Here is a 21,494-nt window from a genome sequence, read left to right as displayed (position 1 = left end):
ATCTTTAGCCAATGGGAGCTCTGTTCTGTACTTGCCATCATTCTCACCTCACCCCTGAATCTTTGGAGTGCTTTTCAACAGTGCATTAAGCATTGTGACTAACATGTGTCATCATGTGTGGTTGATTTGCTTCCTCCCGTTCTCCCTATTGAGAATTTGTGCAGGCAATTAAGGCATTGTTTGATAAGGCTGTCTGGGGTTTGTAGCTTTGAGCATACAGATGAGATCCTATATTGACAAAGCATATATAAGGCATGTGCTTGGAGTGACAGGCTGACAGCCACATGAATATTTTTAAGAGTACTATCAGGCAACATCTTTTTCCCTTTGGGGTCAGTAACCACCATGGTTGGGGGAGAAGCAGCCATACTTGCCAAGCTGAATGAGGGTCTCCTCCAATCTATCTTTTTTTTCTGGGGGTGGGTTAATGTACTCCAGGAAAGTATCCATAGAAGCATTAAAATTCCCAACAGCATGTAACATAAAAGGGGTGGGGGTGAAGAGCTGGGTCTTTAGTTGCTTCTCATGTATAAAGAAACCTGGAGATGACAGTATTGGGGGTGGGGAGGGAGGGCTTTGCAGAGGAACAGTAGTAAAGAGAGCATGGTGGAATACAGATGGGGCACAGAGGAGATGTAACACAAGGGTGCGTTCAAAAAACATGATCTATCTTTACCTACAATCTGAAATGACAACAGTTGCAGAAGGACTCTATACTGTAAATTCTTCCTTAACGTTTAGATCAGCTTAAATGCACCCTTTCTATATAAAAAAAACAGAACAGTCATCATTTCTTTACTCTTGTTTATTCTTGAGCTGTTTGTCAACTACTGCTAAATGTGTTACCAGTTGCTGTCTCTCTTCATATGAATCACAGATGTTCTAAGAGACTGAACATCTGCCCTCATGATAAATGGCATTCAGTTAAGTCTTCATTAATAGCTGAAAGCCCTAAGATCTCTTTTGCTTTGTTGGGAAGGAACAAAGAACAAGGTGAACCGTGCAGAGAAAGCAAATAGCCAAGCAGAGGAAACAGTTCCTTGGATGTTGTTTGGTTGCAGCATGCAATGGTAGGAATGCTGTGATGCTGATTTTTCAAAAAGCAACCCTAGAGGCTATATGTGAGTGTTCCCTACTGTTTCAGTCCTGAGATTGACTAGAAATCAATATATCCCCTACAGAAAAAGCCTACACACTTGGCCAGTTGGAAGCTGGTGGATGACTTTGTTTCTGGCGGTGTTTAGGGCAAATGGGTATGCACTTTTAAGTGTATGTAGGCAAGAGCTGTGTGAATGGTGTGTGCGTGTGTGTGTGTGTGTGTGAGAGAGAGAGAGAGAGAGAGAGAGAGAGAGACATAGTGAGACACATAGAGAGAAACTAAACTTGGAGCAGAGAATGACACACTTAAAAAGGATTATTTAATAATGCTCTGCCTCCATGGTCAGAGGCAGTACTCTTCTGAGTATCATTTGCTGGAAACTGTGGGAACGGGGTGCTTCCAAAGCAGATTTGCAGCCTTTTTTGTGTTTATTATTATTATTACTAGAAGGCTATATACATGTACATCTACAGATGTCACCTTGATTTTTTTTAAAGACAGCTCATCTGAAGCACAAGGCATGTACATGTGCAAAGCAAGTTCTTAAGCTGGATTCACACCACTGTGAAGAACCTGCAGTGATGGGTGTTCAGAATTTTACACCAGCTTTCACTCTAAGGTGCAAGGCACCTGTTTTTGTTTGCTCTTGCTTTCAATTGTCTTAAAAGTTGTTAACGAATGGAATGGTTTGTATGGGCCTAAAGATGGCTGAAGAACACCACAAAATGGATGCGGTGTCTTCGGACTGTCAGTGAACTGTGTTGTATAAGCGCTAATGGAATGTGGAAAACATCATGATGTTTTGGTAAATATAGTGTGTGCTAGGGACGGTACAGAACAGCACATACAAGGAGGCATGGAGATGGGCTACACAACATTACCTCCGAGATAAGAGTTGTGAGATGATGCCAAGGACAAGGATGTGAGATGCTAAAAACAAGGAGTAAGGAGTTGTGTAATGCCAAAAAACAGATGAACAACAAGGCGTATACAGTATATGGCAAAGCCCTCCGGTTTAAGTTATGTGCCAGGCACTGACAGCGCTGTTTTCTGCCACCCATGGCTCTTACTGAAACTGATCACTTCAGTGAAGAGTGAAGAGTGGTGAGTATGGCAGATGTATGAATGGACGTATGGTTGAGTGCATATTCCTTCTCTTGACATGTGAATTACTTGTTAATCAATAAAGCAATACTATAGAGAAAATCCAATATTGGTTGTCTGATGTTTACTTGTATCTTTATAGAGTATACTGGGTCTCATCTATGTTAAACACCTAAACAACTTAAAAGAACCTAATTGGTCATTTCAAAGTAGTTACAGGTAGGTAGCCGTGTTGGTCTGAGTCGAAACAAAATAAAAATATTCCTTCAGTAGCACCTTAAAGACCAACTAAGTTTTTATTTTGGTATGAGCTTTCGTGTGCATGCACACTTCTTCAGATACACTGAAACAGAAGCCACCAGACTTATATTCAGAGGGTGGGGGGTGGGGGTGATGGGAATGGGTGATGGGCTGATAGGAGTGGTAAACCTGTTGATGACTGTTAATGACTGTTAACGACTGCAAAAGGTCTTGCGGGGGGGGGGAGCAAGGGCTGAGGTGCTAAGGAAAGCTTGATCATGTATAATGAGATAAGAATCCTTTGTCTTTGTTCATTCCAGGTGGCTCCATGGTTTTAAGCTTGCTAATGAGTTGCAATTCAGCAACTCCTCTTTCCAGTCTGTTTCTGAAAATTTTCTGTAATAAAACAGCTGCTTTGAGATCTTGTATAGAATGTCCTGGGAGATTGAAGTGTTCTCCTACTGGTTTCTCTGTCTTGTGGTTCCTGATGTCAAATTTGTGTCCATTTATCCTTTGGCGTAGGGTTTGGCCTGTTTTTCCAATATAGAGAGCTGAAGGGCACTGTTGGCATTTGATGGCATACACAATGTTAGAAGATGAGCAATTAAATAGTCCTACCTTGAACCTGCTTCCTTTGACAGTTGCATCCAACAGTCTAAATGCACCTGGCAATCCAGCACATTAAGCATACTGCATTGGAATAGGAATGAGAAAAGAGCATGGAAGCTGGGCATAGCTATACTGCACTCTTGAGGTGTCTTCCACAATCATGCTCAATACACAAGGAAGTGGCAGAGCATCCAATTTCCATGCAGAAGGTTCCAGGTTCATTCAAGTAAATGCCAGGCAAGTGTCTACAGCACTGGTGTTTAGGTGGCTGCTTAAAACACATTTGTTCAGCCCAGTTTTCCCTAAGGGGTGATCCAATTAAGTTGATGATTAATTTGATTTGCTGGTTTGTTATTCTAATTAGTTTTTATTGATGTGATTTTATTGATGGTTTTATGTCGTTCACAGTCTTCCTTTAATGTTACTTTTAAATAAATAAATAAATTACTAGCATCTCAAGGTAGAGCTGCAAATGTTCCTTTTAAGAAACCCTGGAGAGCTGCTGCCAGTCAGTGTGGGCAATGCGAAGCTTAATGGGCCAATGGCCTGGCTCGGTATAAGGTGGCTTCCTATATTCTTGTGCCTCTAAAGGCAACGGGTATGCGCAATAACATACGGTACTCGCCCCACCCTTGCCGTGGTGTTTCATTGTCCCTGTAGTGAGGCTAATAAGGGAGCCCACACTCTTTCCCAACCAGGGAGTTAGAAAGGGGGGGTTAGATAATTCCTTCCTCAGTCATACTGAGCTGTTGGAAAGATCCATGTCTACTTCAACAACAAGCTGCAGAGGAATATGCAGCTGGTTGTTTCAGTGGTGGGTGGTAGAGGTGCTCCAAGATATGTGTAGTTATCTGGGAGTAGGGCTCATTGAATACTACAGGACTTACTTCTGAGTAGACATACATAGGATTGCGTCCAATGGGGGAGAGAGCACCTTGGTATCAAAACATTTTGGCTCAGCTGTCAAGGGCAGTCATATTTCTGGTCCTCTGCTTTTGAGTAATTTCTACTGGGGCATGCAAAAGAGAAGCAGATTGTGTCCTATGCAATTTAAGAAGGTTTTCTGAGAAAGAACCAGTATTTTTCCATTTTTCTATTAGCAAAGAGGGAGCAATGCTATCTGAATTAAGCATCCCCAAAATGTCACTGGCACTGAGCTGCAGTAAGGCTGATCTTTAGTTGCTTAATTTTAATGATTAAGTGATTAGAAGCAGGAAAATTAATTGACTAAGAAAGCTTTAATTGACTGACAGCCCCACAGCATCATATGGAATCAGTTCCAGAATTTTTATTATGAGGGCAACTGTTGCTTTGTGCCCTTTCCACATCAGCAGCTTATTGAGTTTCATGCATTTTGGGTCGGGAAGTCACACATCAGAGGCTTCACCGTGTCTGTCAGAGCCACAGCAGCCACATGCAGAGGGACACCTGTAAAGTATAACTCAGTCCTATTCTGTTTCCCACGGTCAGATATGGGCTGTGATCAGCAGTCTGAAGTGAGCAAGGAGCTGGGAATCCGGAATTGGTACTTGATAGGGCATGTTGGTAGTCAGGACTAAAGAATGACAGAGCCTAGGGCTTGTCGATCAGAAGGTTGGTAGTTCGAATTCCCGTGATGGGGTGAACTCTCATTGCTTGGTCCCTGCTCCTGCCAACCTAGCAGTTGAAAAGCACGTCAAAGTGCAAGTAGATAAATAGGTACCGCTCCGGTGGGAAGGTAAACAGCATTTCCATGCGCTGCTCTGGTTCGCCAGAAGCGGCTTAGTCATGCTGGCCACATGACCTGGAAGCTGTCTGCGGACAAACGCCGGCTCCCTCGGCCAATAAAGTGAGATGAGTGCCGCAACCCCAGAGTCGTCCGTGACTGGACCTAACGGTCATTGGTCCCTTTACCTTTAGGGCATATTGGTAGTCAGGACTAAAGAATGACAGGGAACCAAACAACAAGCCAGGGGACTATGAAGGAAAGCAAACCAGGAAGCAGGGTCAAGGAGGAAGCCAAAAGTCAGGCTTGCAGAACGACCAAGAAAACCCTCTTGCTCAAGCAAGACTCAACAGGGACAGGAAGCTATTTTAGGAGTGAACTCCTCTGTTGCTGTGCCTGCACTGCACTAAGCCCCCTGCCCCTCACCATCTCAGGAACTGGCAGTGATGCTTAGTGGGTGGGAAAGCAGGTGAGCAACCTGTCTTTCAAGTCACTTTTTAAATAATAGAGTTTCATTATTTGAACACCACACGCATCATGAAAGTTCTAAAACGATAAAATTACATATGGAGGAATTCAAGATCAAGCCAAGATGATAGCTTGCCAGATGGAACGATCCTCCCTCTGGACACTGTTCTGGGGGTTATCCCAACCCACTCCAAGCCAATTTTGAGGGGTGCAAGAGTGGGAGGGGGAAGCAAAAGTCCTTGTGCTAGGCTTCCATGGAGAGGACTTGTTAGGTGACTCCTACTCACAAATCTGAAATACATATTAGAGTAAGCCCAATAACATTAAAGGTTGCTTTCTTCTATTAAACATTGCTGCTGTAATAAGAAACATTCCTCACTTATCTATAAACAAATTACAGTATTCTGTCTCCTACCCTCTCTAACCCTCATTGTATTAGTTAGTTTTACAATATATGCTACATGTCAGAGTTTCAATCCATTCCTCTATAGTTGGAATTCTTGTTTTCTTCGTCTGCCGAAATCCGCATTCAAGCACCACAATTTCTGTATCTAGAGGCAGCACCGAGCCTTTTAGAAAGCAAAAAAGTACAATTAAAGGGTCTAATGATAATCTATGACCTGTTATTATTTCAATTTTTCACTATCTCTTTCCAAAAGTTCCTTATCTTGGAACAAAACCAAAAACATGTGAGCCATATCTGCATTAGCTGTTTTACATCTCCAACATGTATTATCAGTATCATTACAGTGGTACCTCGGTTTAAGTACACAATTGGTTCCGGAAGTCTGTACTTAACCTGAAGCATACTTAACCTGAAGTGAACTTTCTCATTGACGGGTCCGCAGAGTACTCAACCTGAAGCGTACTTAACCCGAAGTATGAGTGTAATTGGTTCTGGAAGTCTGTACTTAACCTGAAGCGTACTTAACCTGAAGTGAACTTTCCCATTGAAAGTAATGGAAAGTGGATTAATCCATTCCAGACGGGTCTGCGGAGTACTTAAACTGAAAGTACTCAAACCGAAGCGTACTTAAACCGAGGTATGACTGTATACATAAGATACATAAGCCTTACAGTTGTCAAATAGCATCAAAAAATAAAATAGAAACCTTCTTTTCACATTTAAACTACGGTAATTGTTTGTTGTCAGATATACTGCTATTTCCAGTTCCAAACTCTTGTTGGAATCTGAAAACCCAGGTCTTTGGTGAGTATTAGTTGTTATATTTATATCTATAACAATTTTATATTACCTACTCAATAAATTCTAATGATTTTGAATCTTCGAAGTTTCAAAAGTGGTTTTTCCCTAAATGAATTCACATTTCCTCCATAACCTGAAGACTATATTTCTAAGTTGCAGGTATTTAAAAAATAGTTGTTAGGATTGCGGCATTTCAACTCATGAGACCTGTGGGTATAGAGTGGTATAGAAATTTAATAAATAGTAATTAAAAAAAATAATTTCTTCATATATTTTAAATGTCCCTTCATTCATTAGTTCAGCTAGTTCAATTAACCCATATTGTTTCCATAATGACAAAGTGCCCAACAATGTTTTCTCTTTTATTTATTCATTATAATTAATTGTAGTTAATGGCGATAGAACGGGGCTCATTTATCTCCTAAATTTATACCAATTATTAAATAAATTTCTAGTACATGGATTCAGCTTTGTTAGATCCTTATCAAAATTAGTCTGGTACCAAGTGTATTTTTAAAAATATTTGTTGGAACATTCAGTTATTCCAGTAACATAGCAATATCAGGTTGAAACCATGCTCTGAAATGCATTAGCATAGCTGCTTCATAAGGTTGTTTTATAGTACAGTGGTTTCTTGATGCAGTTGGTAGAGATAGGCTCAAAATAAGTACACGAAAGAGAGAAGGAGTTGCTCCCTCAAACCTGTCTATAAATACCGTATTGGCCTAAATATAAGCCTCACCTTTCCCCCCAAATTCCGACCGTGAAAAGTGAAAGTGTGGCTTAAATTCGCGACCTTACAAAAACTGGCTTTTACGATATTGCTGCTGAAACAGACATACGGTAAAACATAACGGGTGTGAGTGCCTGCAGAATTTTAAGGGAGCGGCTTTTATTCGGGTATTGTCTTTCCCCCCTCCCCCCCCTGAATTTTAAAGGTGCGGCTTATATTCGGGCCAATACGGTAGCAAATGGAAATGTCTGTGTGGGTTGTCTCCTGGGCCTTTCATCAAGGTTTGAGGGGGAAGCTACATCCTTTATGCTTTGGTTTTGCACAATGTGTCTACTCCTGTATATCACCTGTGCTGAAAAACTGAGCACAATGCAGATCCATTCATTCACCTGATAGCCCAAGCAGAGAAAAGGCAGTCTTCTTCCAAAGTGTATGTTTGTGGCGATACACAACTGCTCAAATTCCCCTCCTGTCCTCCCCACTATCTGACACCACACAAAGAGATCCTGCGCAGGTGTGCAAATCTTTAAATAAACATTTGCATATGCCCTGCCTTACACCTGGCACTCACTCGCATGGATGACACATCAATAGTGAAGACTTATTTTGGAACAACAAAGCACTCCACTAGGCAGAGAGCCCCAGGAGGGTAGCAACTCCCCTGGTGAGAACCCTCGAGAAGACAGGCGCTTTTCTGATGCTAATTACTGGGTTGTCATCTAAAGCAAGCTCCTCCATTGTGAGGATAGCATGGAGAGATTGTTCGGATATGATCTCATCATTCTTCCTGGCCGATGGAAGCAAAAGGACCACAAAACAGCAGCAATTTATTGGCAAGTGAAGCAAACGGGAAGAAGTTTTGCTATCAACAGAATTTGAGAAGTCACAATTGGTCACGTCGGGGGAATGGAATGACATAGAAACTGCCCCATTTCTACTGATCTGCATATTCTGGATTAACTTCCCTCCTGAATAAGGATCACTCCAGCCTTTTCATATACTTTTCAAAGCAAGTGTTTCACAAGGGCTGCAGAAGGCTTAATGGAGGCACAAGCAATCAATTAGCTCCAGTTCCTACCTTCACTTTAGCAAATAGCAGCCCCCTTAGAACCCCACCAGCGCAGCCTCATTCTCCAATCTTGCCTTCCACTGTAGGAAAAGCTGAGCCAGCAATCTAGAGCTGTGCTAAGAATCAGCACAGTGTTCGTTAAATTCCCCTTGCTCACTATTTTTCATTATCGTTTTATTGTCTGTTAATAGCACAAACAGAAAACTGACTTCTGCAAAGCTATAATATTTGACATCAACCAATACAATAAGAGGAGACAGACATAAGGGACAAAGAAATTCAATTGCTTCTATTTGTGCTCCCAAATTGGAGTTGCATCAGATATCAATCTGGGGATGGGTGGGAACCATAGCTGCCAAGTTTTCCCTTTTCTCGCGAGGAAGCCTATTCAGCATAAGGGAAAATCCCTGTAAAAAGGGGATAACTTGGCAGCTATGGTGGGAACCCAAGAACAATTGCAGTAGCAGAATGGTATTGCAGAGATGAAATCCTGTACAGTGGTACCTCGGGTTAAGAACTTAATTCATTCTGGAGGTCCGTTCTTAACCTGAAACTGTTCTTAACCCGAGGTACCACTTTAGCTAATGGGGCCTCCCGCTGCCACCACACAATTTCTGTTCTCATCCTGAAGCAAACTTCTTAACCTGAGGTACTATTTCTGGGTTAGCAGAGTCTGTAACCTGAAGCGTCTGTAACCTGAGGTACCACTGTAATGACCTTCAGCATAGCTCAGAGTGTTTTACAGAAAAGAGTGGGTAGTATTGTCCCATCATGTGTAATTGATGACAAAATTCAAACTGTTTGGAGAACAGTTCGTTGTTCATTTTTAAATGAACAAACCAGAAAATGGCTATCCTTGCTCTATAATAACATATACATTCAACAATATGGCAAAGTTCTTTCTCTGAAAGAGAAACATAAAGTGTGTGCAAGCCTTTTGTCCATCAGTCACTAGGCATCAATATGCCCTTCCTATTTTGGACAAGACAGAAATGTCATGTCACTGAATTTCCTCACCCACATCCCATTGACATAGTCATACAGTATGAGGAAGACAGACACCAGCAAAACCTAAGAGCTACTATAGTAGAACGAGATCAGTGCTTCTAGTGGTGATTATCAACAGTTGCAACAGCAATAAATAAGCAACTCTTCATGGGATCATTCCTCTGGGAACTGGCCTCCAGGGCAATGAAGTCCAAGGACTAATTACATATTGCATGCAAAGTACTTTCTTTTGTTTTGAAAAGTACTGTATCTGCATTTCATCTACTACCGGTAGGTGGGCTCAACTTTGCAAATTTCTTTTTAAAACTGTAATTTAAAAAATGCAGCAAATATACAAAAAAGCATAACATGCATGGCACTCAAAATACAAAACACAATGTAACAGTATTAAAGAGAGCGGAGCACTGATCATATAATGAAGTTTGCAATCAATTGGTTTCATTTGTACCTTATCCGGGGGAGGAGAGAATCCCTTTTGCCCAGTCTTAGACCCTTCAGCACTATGCATTTAAAGTATTATCATGCCACTTTATACCATAATGGCTTCCTGGAAAGAATCATGGTCATTGTAGTTTAAGGGTGTTAAAAAGGTAGAGGGACCCCTGACCATTAGGTCCAGTCGTGACCGACTCTGGGGTTGTGGTGCTCATCTCGCGTTATTGGCCGAGGGAGCCAGTGTACAGCTTCCAGGTCATGTGGCCAGCATGACAAAGCCTGTTCCAGGTCATGTGGCCTCTTTTGGGGGAGGTTGTCCCCTTAGGTGCTTCACGCCATAAGAGTTTTTTCCTACTTCTGGAAAACTTTGGGGTTTGCTCCAGGGATGCTGGTGCCTTCTTTTTCTGTTTGTCACCAGCCCCAGCAGCTCCTTTCAAACACTTTGGACAAACAAACAGATCTAATATTGGTAGCATAATGCAGCATGGTCTGGGTGACTTCCAGTATTGTGCAATCAGATTTTCCCTTCCTCTTCTCTCCTACAGACCCATTTGCCTCCCAAATCTGCTCCAGGGAATCTGCCAAACTTCTAAAGTCATTTGGTGTGTGTGTGTGTGTGTGTGTGTGTGTGTGTGAGGCTGCAAGACTAAAGCAAGACTAAGTCCCATTACATGAGTCTGTTTCACTAGCGGATTGCTCATGGACTTAGTTTCTTGCTTAAACTGATTTTAAAGTAGGATTTCAAAAATATATAATGAAAGAAATGGGTAGTGTCTGTTCATGTGGTAAAACTGGTCAAAGACAGAAGAACGATGTATTCTACAAAGTGGCAAAGAAATGTTTAAGCACCTGCTCACAGTGCTCCTGTTTGCTCAGGCGAACATACCTAGTTCAGCAGAGACAGCTGCTAAAGTGTGCACTGCCCAGAGCAAAACAACCCATTCTACAAAATCCATGAGAAGAGAATCTTAGGCAGGAAGAGTGTAGCTCCATAAACGCAGGTTAATAAGCAGTTTACTGTATTCCTAGCAAAGTACCCTTTCAGCTTCTTAACACCACTGCTCTTAAGTGGCTAGTCTTGAGAACAAAGTTGCTGCTGCAGGTTGTGGCATTGCACTTCATGTTACGGTTGTCTAAAAGAAGAAAAAGACGTGTGTGTATCAGATTTGAAAGACACCTGAATCCCAAGATGAAGTGAGGTGTCTCAGAAGGATTTGGGATGTGTCCAAGGCAAAATGGGATCTGTACAAGATGTTATGAGCTGAAGCAAGGACCCTTTGAAGCCCTTCTTAGTGTCTTGGCAATCCAGGCATCAAAAAATGCTGCAGGCAAGGGCCCACTAAAAGCAAAAGTCTCTAAACTTACCATAAAAGGAATAATGATAGGGTGGAGCGATGGGGTAAGGGAGAACATGCACCAGAGTTGGGAGACAGTGGAGGGAAAGTTTCATTATGACTGGTTTGTCAGAGGCAAAACGTTTAATCAGGGGGAATATGCACGAGTCGCAAGAAACTCAGAAAAGTGTATACTTTCTTTTTCACCTCTTTGGGATAAAGTGTGAATTTGGTCTCAGAATGCAAAGCTGGCTGCAACTTCTTGACTTGGGGTGTGTATTCTAGAAATGAGCGCAAGGATTTCTACTTGAATAATATGAATTTCCCCCTCCCATCTGTATCTTCCCTACGTTTGCTCCAGAGGATTAGGGGAACCCCTAGGACAGATTTTTGGGGGGGTGCAGGGGTAGGAGAGGGGAAGAACATCCCCTTATGCAAGCAGAAATCATTCCACTGATGGAATGATTGCCTTTGCGCTACACTGGATTCCTACCCTTGCAGTCACATCCAAATGATATGTACATTTAAAGCACATATTTATACCACACGGCTTCTAAAAAAGAATCCTGAGAATTGCAGTTTACCCACCACAGAGCTACAATTCCCAGCACTCTTAACAAACTACAGTTCCCAGGATTCTTTGGGGGAAGCTTTTAGTGTGGATGTGACTGAGGGCACAGAGTAATTTAAAGGTAAAGGTAAAGGGACACCTGACCATTAGGTCCAGTCACAGACGACTCTGGGGTTGTGGCGCTCATCTCGCTTTATTGGCCGAGGGAGCCAGCGTACAGCTTCCGGGTCATGTGGCCAGCATGACTAAGTCGCTTCTGGCAAACCAGAGCAGTGCACGGAAACACCGTTTACCTTCCCGCCAGAGCAGTACCTATTTATCTACTTGCACTTCATGCTTTCAAACTGCTAGGTTGGCAGGAGTTGGGACTGAGCAACGGGAGCTCACCCCATCACGGGGATTCGAACCGCCAACCTTCTGATCGGCAAGCCCTAGGCTCTGTGGTTTTACCCACAACGCCACCCACTGTCTGGTAAATTGTTAACAGGCCTGTGTGTGGCATGGACAAAGCACTTCTTTTTTTCTTTTTTGGAAAAGAGCAGCAGCAGATGGCAGCATCCTGAGCTGGCTTTCAACGCCAGGATCCTAGTACTGTATTGATGCACATATTCCCAAAGTGCCATTCACATCCAGCCACTGGTTTCTAAACTGTTGCTTTTGACAGAATCTTGACATTGTTTTGTCTGATTCATGCTCAGGAAAGGGAATCTGGGGAAGAGGATGTTCAGCAGTTGCTGAGAAAGCAGGTGGACAGAGGCCACGCACTCAAGACTGGAAGGCTTGGCAAAAGTTCTAGCTTGATTCCAGTTTAGAGCATTGATCAAGATTCTTCCAGCAGCTATGTTTCAGTCTTAGCAGGTGATTCATCAGAGGCACACTGAGAGAAGCAGAAGAAGGGAAGCAGCGGCAGCAACATAATTGACTCTAATAGAGATTTTCTGGAGTGACATCACAGTTTGAGCCTGGCCTGAGGTATGTTTGGAGAAGGCACCGTTCCTGTCAGGTGCCTGTGGAGCCCATTAGTCATAGCTGCCTGTCCCCCTGGATGCTTTGGAAGCTCTGTGGCAGCTGTGAGGCACATGGGCCATTTTTCTTGGGCAAACACCTTCTTCCAGCTGCTACTACTGGCATTAAACGCTGGACTGGGCTAGAAAGCAGGAAGGATGGGACCAGAATGGCCTCTTCCTGAAGGGCAAGTTTATGTGCAGAAGTAACTAGGGAGAGAGGAACAGTCAAAATGTCTGAGCAGCAGCAGTAAATATAATACATGTTGGGGGGGGGTCTCTTCAGCTTCCAAGACATGTCACACACACAAAATCAGTGACCCTAATATCTCTTACAATGGAAAACTGTCTGTGGGTGTTCATCTAATTTCATCTGAAGTGGCCAGGAGGGTGTTTTTTTAATCACACCTTTTGCAGCAAAGATGCCTGCACTTGGACTGTTTCGTACTGCATCAAAACTGCATCGGCAGCTCTTCCACATAACCACAGGGTTCCCGAGTTAACAAAGCAGGATGACCCGCATCTTGGGGTTGTTGAACGGTACTCTGGGTTCATCCACACTTGTGCAGTCCTGTGTCTACAAAGCACAGGTCTGAGAGTTTTTCCATTTGCCCTGCCACTTTCCCCATGAAATCCCCCACTAGTACTGAATTGGAGCAAATGTCAGTCCATGGAAAACTTGATTGATGTTTGTTCCAATTCAGCAGCAAAGAGTGGGTTTCCCCGGGGGGGAAGCAGCAGGCCAAGCGGAAGTGGGGCTGAGCCCTCTGTCGCAGCTTTAGTCACCCACCATCCCAAATCCCTGAGAGGTAAAAAAACAGCTGCATGCCTTGTATGAGGCTGCCTACTGCACAATTTGAATTACTGGGCAAAATTTGCAAATAGTAAAAAAAGAGAGCACATTCTTTGAGACAGAATGTGCTTGCTGCTTACAGGGTGCAAAAATCAAGGCAAATGCCTTCACTTTCAGTGCCCATGCTTTATAGTGCATGGGTGAATCTGCAAGCACCTTAACTTGAAGGGGTTGTTTTGATCCTAGATTAAATGTAAATGCAGCTGATCCTAAACCACGGAGTATAAAACAAGAGAAGGAAATGTAACAATCTGTCTAACGCAGCCAAATAGAAGACATTATATGTGAACAATGCTGCAAAGCCACAAACCCACACTCACAGGAAGATCTGCACTACATACATTGATACCTGTGAAGATCCTGTGCTGTGTGCTACCCTACTTTCTTTGGGCAAACATTCCCATTTGTCATCCATCCTGTCAACAGTTACGTGGGTAGTAGGCAACTGTCAAAACCATGGGGTTTGCCAGAAACTGAAAACCTCATGCAGTTCAGAGGCATCCTGAACCAATGCATGTGTGCTCAGTAGTCAGTCCTACTGTGTTTCATGACACGTTCCCTAGTAAGTGTGCATAGGATTGCAGCCTAAGGACGACAGTGTTTCCTCATCTCTTAAAAACCCATGCACCTGGATCACAATCCCTTGTGTGCACTGATCTGAAGTGACTAGATAGGCTGGCTCCCCATTGGAAGCTGTTAAGGAGAGGCTGGATGGCCACCTATCGCAAATGCTACAGCAGTGGGCTTTGTGCATTGGCAGGGGTTGGACTGGATGACCTTTGGAGTTCCTTCCCAACTCTTATGATACTATGAATGGTGGAACCCTGGCAGGGCTGGGCAGCCCATGTTCACACTGTAGTTTCCATGCCTGCAAATAATTTCCAGACTGGAACAAACAAACCTAAAAAAAATGTTTGGGCACAAACTGTTTCTCCCATATTCCTCTTTTTAATGCTCAAAGGAGCAGAGCTTTAGGGAGAAATCACAGCCCAATGGCAGAACTGGGTTATAGGTTCAACCTTGGTGTCTGCAGGGACAGGCAATAGAAAAGCCCAATGCTGGATAGCACCTGTCAGGCAGAGTAGACAATGCTGAGTCGAATGGATAAAAAGTCTTACTTGTATATAGTAGCTTCCCATGTACTTTTTTTAAAAATAAATCTGCTTTACTAAATATGCAGAAAACTCATAAATATGCATATAAATAAGATGGCAAGGATCCTACAAGGTCACTCAGTGGGCAGCCCCCATGAACACTAAGACGGGATTAATTATATCCAGTGTGTGTGTGTGTGTGTGTGTGTGTGTGTGTTTTGAAAAAATGTCTGTGATCTATTATTAAAAACTTCCACTGGTAGGAAATCCACAGCCTCCGTTGCTAAGTTGGTTCTCTGATGAATTGCTCATGTGGTGGGAACATTATAATGGCTGCAGTTCTAAAAGGTTTCAGTCTTGCTGTTCTAATTCTCTAGTTTGCTTTAAAAAAAAACAGGAAGAAGAAAAAGAAGTAGTGTAAAGTAACAATAACCTCTGGAAGATCACTTAGTGAAATGGTGCTTTTAAAGACCTCGAGGGTAGGGCCCAGCTAGTGATGGAGGCTGTTGGGAAACACAGCAGAAGAGGAATTGTATTGGGCTGTTTTTGCAGTATAACCTCAGGGCAAGCTGTGCAGGCATGCCACATTAGGGGTGGGGTTGGATCCTGGTGCCACTTCCAAAAGGCTGCTGCTGGTGGTGCCAAAGGCAACTGAGATCAGAATCAAGCTCACTGCCTTCATGTTTAAATATTAAACCAGCAAAGCACAGTCATTTGTCTCTGTTCTTTAATTTTTAAAGTTGGTGAATTTTGTGTTGGTGCACAACTGACAGGTGCTGAGTCGGTGCAGAATTCCCCCCCCCCCCCATGCAGCAACAGCCTGGGAGTGTCATATTTGTGGGAATAAAGATGGGACATGTCTATTCAGTAGGTTAAAAACAAATGAGTCCCTCTTCTAATAGCAGGAGCACTTCCAGGCTGCTTCTTTTCTCAGGTAGGGTTCAATCAAATATTGGCAAATTCAGGTTGCGCAATTACAGCTGATGGGGAGGTCTTGCACAACAAGCCTTCTCCCCTACCCCCAAAAAACTGACTTTTTGTGATAAGGAAAGTGATGGGAAATGCAGTGGAAAGTGTGGTAATAATACTTGGTTGTTGCAACTGTCACCAAACCTCCACAAAAACAAATCAGAATGCTCAATAAACAGGTTACAGTATCTGGAAGCATCCTAGAATGGTCTTAAGGTGCTGTAGTACCCATAGGGCAATTAAAAATTCTTTGACTTCTCCAACAGCTGCTCACAGGCAAAGAATGAAAAAAAAGGAGGGTGTCAGTTTTCTACACTAAGTTCGGAAAACTTTGGTCCTTCCAGTGTTGTTGGACTACAACGCCTATAATTCCTTTCTATTGATTGTGATGGCTGCACTGATGGGAGTTGTAGTTCAACACATCTAGAGGATAAGAGGCTTCCCCATTTCCAATCTTTTGCCTGTACTGTACTACATGGGTGCTCTCTCCTACTTGGGTTTTCACTTCAGCATTCCTCTGAAGGTCTGAAAGATGCAAACTAAGCAATGTTCTGCCCTTAGGCACTTACCCCCTCAAGAACAGAAATTTCATTCTAAGAAACCCTTAGCACTCTATAGGTCTCTCAGCATGATCAAGCTCTTTATCATTTTAGGCAAATAAATCAGCAGCTAGTTTGCTAGTGTCCAATTGAAATGATTCCTAAAATATATGGAGATGTATTTGTACATAACCATCTCTCTTACCCGTGCTTCATCCTACTTCTCTTTTGCCCATCATGTCTAAATTTACAATGTAAACTCCTCAGGGCAGAGATCTGTCAATTGCACTTCTGTTGCTCTGTCAAGGGCTGCCATGCACATTCATTACATAAATAAATAACAACGGTTGTTTCTCATTTGTAGCACACTGTCCGCTTGTCTTCCCTTGAGGCTATGCTTTTTTATTGTGGAGCAAATGTTTCCCCAGCACTCAAAACAATATTTTGTCACTGGGAAAAATGAGTTTCTTCTTCCCGCAGATAGTATACATCCATTTCCCTTAGAGCTGCCATACAGCATGTGGTTGTGAAACTGTCACAGCCTCCCTAATGAATATGGCTTTCAACTTGACTAGTGAAAAGCTCCACAACTATCCCCGTTATGACCATATTTTTGATCCTCTATTTTTTTAAAAGTATCTGACAGTTATGCGTTTTCTTCTATTACAGCTTCAGCAGGTGAGTGTACATCTAATCTTTCTTCTTTTTTAAAATAGCAATGGTCAGCAATGAGATCATCATCACCCAGTGACTCTCCAAAAGATCACAGGCTTGTTCGAACCAGAGAAACTATAGTTAGGCATTGGGGACATGTTGGAAAATCGGTTCCTCTTTAGTTAGAAGCAGTGCAGTAGAGCAGCGATGGGCTGAGACAAAGTGCCACCACTCAGAAAGAAACTCAACAAATAAGATAAGCACAGCAGAGGTATCTGACAGTGAAGGTCTTGCTCGTGGTCCCTATCAGTAGAAGGCAGCATGAAGAACAATGACTTGAGAAAAGTCCTTATCCCCCCCGCCCATCCCAGGTTTCCAATTTCGGGCCAAAAATACTAACCATGATGCCTGTATGTTACCTCTAACATCAGAAACGCTATACCTCAAAATACCAGAGGGCCATCTCAATGGCAATACCTGAGATATGGGCCTCCCTTTCAAGGGAAACCAGGCAGTCAGCTGCATTCAGGAAATGTAGCAATATTTTATTTGTCCAGGGTTTGGGGCTTTTACAAAGTTTTCATACTCTGGTTTAAACTGCTGTCTGCAACATGTTAAGAGCTTTGTTGTTATTGTTGTTTAAAAATGTAATTTTATTATTGTGAGCTGCCCTAGGCTCCTTTCAGGGTGGAAGGGAAAGCTATACATTTGAAATACCTGTGTTTCCCATATTTTAAGACACCGTCTTATATTTATTTTACTCAAGAAAATAAGCCTATGGCTTATTTTCGGGGGGGGGGGGTGTCTTATTTTTTTATTATTAAGCAACCTACATTTGGACCTTTGGACCCTTGGGGTGCGATTGACAGCCCCAGCATTGCGGGTGGTGGTGGTGGCGAAGCGGAGCATTCCTTTTCGGGAGGAGGAGGAGGCAGACGCCTGGAACCGGCGGCTGCTGCAGCCCCAACAAAGCGCGCAGCAGCGCTGCTCGCCCCGAGGCAGCAGGACCCAGCAGCAGCGCCGTCCTTGTCTTCCCGCTGCTGCTGCTGCCCAGCTGGGCTCCAGCTGTCCCCACCCAGCCTCCTCCGCGGCCCCCAGGGGCGAGCAGCAGCCTCGCCTCCACCTGGCCTGGCAGCAGCAGCAACAGCAGTGGGAGGACAAGGACAGCGCTGCTGCTGGGTCCCGCTGCCTCGGGGCAAGCGGTGCTGCTGCACACTTTGTCGGGGCTGCAGCAGCCGCCGGTGCTGGGTGCCTGCCTCCTCCTGCCGCGGCTGGCATTGCTGCTGCTGGCTTGGTGCTCTCCTTCCGTGCGGCACTGCAGCAGCAGCAGTAGCCGGTTCCGGGCGCTGACCCGGCAGACGTCCTCCTCCTCCTCCTGCGGCCGGCGTGCTGGGTCCCGCTGGCTGGCTGGGCGCTCACGGTCTCGCTCCGTGCAGCGCGGAGGTATGGCTTATTTTCAGGGGGGATGTTATATTTCACAAATGCTTTAAAAGCCTGCTACGGCTTATTTTATGACTACGTCTTAAAATAGGGAAAACACGGTAATAAAAAATACTGTAGCTCTGGAAAGCTTTAGCTCCTCCCCCCCAATCTGTCTACTGTCACTTTAAAGCTGTTGACGGCCACCATATCATTTGGCTGTGCAAGGTGAGAAGAAGCACTTCCTTCTTACTTTAGCAATTTAAAGCACAATCCTAAGACCTAAAGAGTTCCGTGGAGCTGACTCCCACTGAGTGTGAATAAGCTTACAGCTCGAGACCGCAATTCTATGCAAACTTACCTATGTGTAGGCCTCATCGAAAACAGTGCAACTTATGTCTGAGGACTGTGCTATTAGAGCCACTGTACAACATGCGGTGCACATGCACACACACATTGCTTAGCGTGTGTAATGTGGAAGCTGTAAACTAATGCAAGATCCCATCTCTTCTGTGCAAAGAAAAATGGCAAGTTGCACTGAGCAGGGGTTGTGGTGGTGCCTTGCTTCAGTTGTCACTGTTATCTCATCAGAAGTGACTCAGAGTTCCTTTCCCTTTTATTTCTCTCCACTTCAGAAAGCTCAAACAATTTTGCTGTCAAAAATAAATAAACACCTCTGTCTTTTAAGGCTGTACAGGGATGTAAAGTAGCAGAACTGTACATTGTACATCCCACCATGTTGCATTATGAGGGCCTTGCGGGAGTATTGTGCATGAGCAACAATGCACTTGGGGCATATAGAGATACCACAATAACAGAACTTGCATTAAGAGAGATGCATGTATTATCTCCAGCTCTGACAAACATCTTAGGATCAATACAATAAAATGAGTTGTTTCAGTCAGGTTTTTTTTTAAAAAATGTGGAATTTAATTTGGAGCTGTCTTCTGAAAGAAAGGCGGTCTATGTGTATATCCAACAATCTGATGGATATATAGAGTTAGATTAAATTCATGGGTGGGGGGCACTATCAACAGCTACCAGCTGCGATGGCTCGGCTCTGCCTTCATGGTTAGAGGCAGTGGTGTTTCTGAGGACCAGTTTCTAGAAACCACATGAGGGGAGAGTACCCTTCTTTGCCTGAATCCTGCTTGCAGGTTTCCAACAGGTATCTGATTGGCTACTGTGTGAACTGGCTGCTGTGCTGGATGGGTCATAGGCCTGATCCAGCAGGCTCTTCCTGTGTTCTCAGAGTTCCTTTGTCTATAAGGACTTTCCCATCCACAAAGGCCATATGCGTACGATCACCTTGCAAATAATACGTTATCTAGCTGTGTAACTTAGTCAAAATAACATTCTACCTTTAGTAGATCTGCATCTAGCATTTTAACTGGCTACTCACAGTGCAAACTTGTACTCAGAAGTAGCTACCTTGGTTGACGAACACCTTGTGACTCGAATGTTTTGGCTGCCGAACGCCACAAACCCAGAAGTGAGTGTTCTGGTTTGCGAACGTTCATTCCGGAACAGTTTGTGTTTGACTTCCAAGGTACTACTGTATTAAGATTACGTAGTTTGTATTGAGCAGGTTCAAAACTGCAACCTTAGTTGGTTTCATAGTCAAACTTAAGACAACCAATTGAGCAGAAAGCTTCAAATAATGGCCAATATCTTAAGGTTTCACTACTCTATTCACTGGGAAGAATGAATTAAAGCAATCCAGCACAGACAAAACTAAGCATGCTAAAATCCACTGAAATCAATGGGCTTAAGTGGGCCCATGCGCTATGCCATGGCATACAGTATTAGAAGGAAAAAATATTCACATCACATGCTATGTGCTACTTTGGTATGCTATGTGCAGAGGGGCATATAACTCTTATTATAAGTCAGTACATAAATAAATCTGAGAAAAGTTTGTCATGCTAAAATGCATCTCCAGTTAAAAGGACGTGAAGCAGTCTGTGCTGAGAAAGTCCCCTGCCAAAGGCTCTGGAGAGTTGATGCTGTTCATTTATTATAATCCTGCTTTTTGAGGAATTTCCTCTACAACCCAACTCCACTTGACAATAAAATAGAAAAAAATATGAACTATAATACAAGTAAACAATAAATCAGCATAAAAAGTACAGAGATAGAAACTAAAATAAATGATGCATAACACAGACCATATAACAGTATTAAAGCTGAAGAAACAAATGTGCAATAATTAAAACTGAAGAAACAACAAAGTAGACAAACCTGGGAAGGCTTGGGAGAAAACCTTTCAGTACATGTTGAAAGAATAACAGGGTTGGGTCTTGTTTCATTTCTAATGGAAGAGAATTCTAGAGAACTGGCACCACAGCTCTAAAAGCAGGTTCCCGAATCACAATGTACATTACCATAGTGATGTGTGGAACATTGAAACAAATATTGGACTACATGGGCAAATCCCTCATAGGCCTGAAATAAGACAACTACTTAAGTGAGAGCATTGAGCAGGGATGTGAAGCATGTGGCCCTCTAGGTGTTGCTGGACTACATTTCCCAGCATCCCTGACAACTGGCATCCTTGGAAACTACTTAAAACTGAAACCAGTTTTAGTCAGACAGGTCACTAGATGCCCAGTGACTTGTGAATGCAATCCGAAGGAAACAGAATGGAATGCTGCTCGCTAGTTCTAGCTACCCTAAAGGGGAGACTATTCTTATTCTTACCGTTGTTATTATTATTATTTTATAATTTGTACAGAGTGAACAAAGCCCTAAGTCTCCATGTCATGTATTATTAAACACCTCATACAACCACCCTTCCCAGCTGAGTGGTTTGCTGCACCAGAGATGGGAGCTTCTGAACTACCTGAAATAAACACCGAAGGCCTCAGCCTGAAGGGTAGCTTATTTTCAAAGATTCGAGCCTTTTTCTCACTATGTATGAGGTGTTCTCTCTTCCCAGTTCCTGCAAATGGGTCCAAATTCCATTCTCCGCTAAAGATCTGTAATGCATTTGGCCTCAATGCTATCACTGGCACCATAGGTCCCTTTGGCCTATCCTTGCACAGCTGGTCTTTATCCACATCTTTAATATCATATATAAATGCACATGTACGGTGACTCTGGCCCATAAATATGTGTGGCAAAGGAAATGCAATGCACTGTGTGGAGGAGTTGGGTAAAAGGAGCTGTGAGAAGAGTGCCAGGTGTCACTTAAGTTTCCTCTTCCCCTGCCAGACAAAGGAAGCACTCAGGAGACCCCAAACTAAAGACAGTGATTTCCCCTGTAGCTATCTAGAAATCAACACAAAAAGCACCACTATCAGGCTTCGAAGAAAACCAACCAACTTAGCCGCACTATTCTAAGAAAGTACATAACTGATAAAAGGCGCCCTCTTAATTTC

The 21,494-nt window shown here is 43.3% G+C and overlaps 1 protein-coding gene across 1 annotated transcript in view; it reads right to left on the bottom strand.

The window, feature by feature from the left end:
• The window catches only part of CPLX2 (complexin 2), a 127,575-nt gene that overhangs the window by 93,568 nt on the left and 12,513 nt on the right, over positions 1-21,494 (bottom strand). The window lies entirely within an intron of this gene.

The sequence above is a fragment of the Zootoca vivipara genome, chromosome 2, assembly GCF_965207765.1.
Source record: "Zootoca vivipara chromosome 2, rZooViv2.hap1.1, whole genome shotgun sequence".
In the NCBI taxonomy this organism is placed as follows: Eukaryota; Metazoa; Chordata; class Lepidosauria; order Squamata; family Lacertidae; genus Zootoca; species Zootoca vivipara.
Note: the sequence above shows the minus strand (reverse complement) of the source record. Positions and strands in the feature narration are given on the sequence as shown.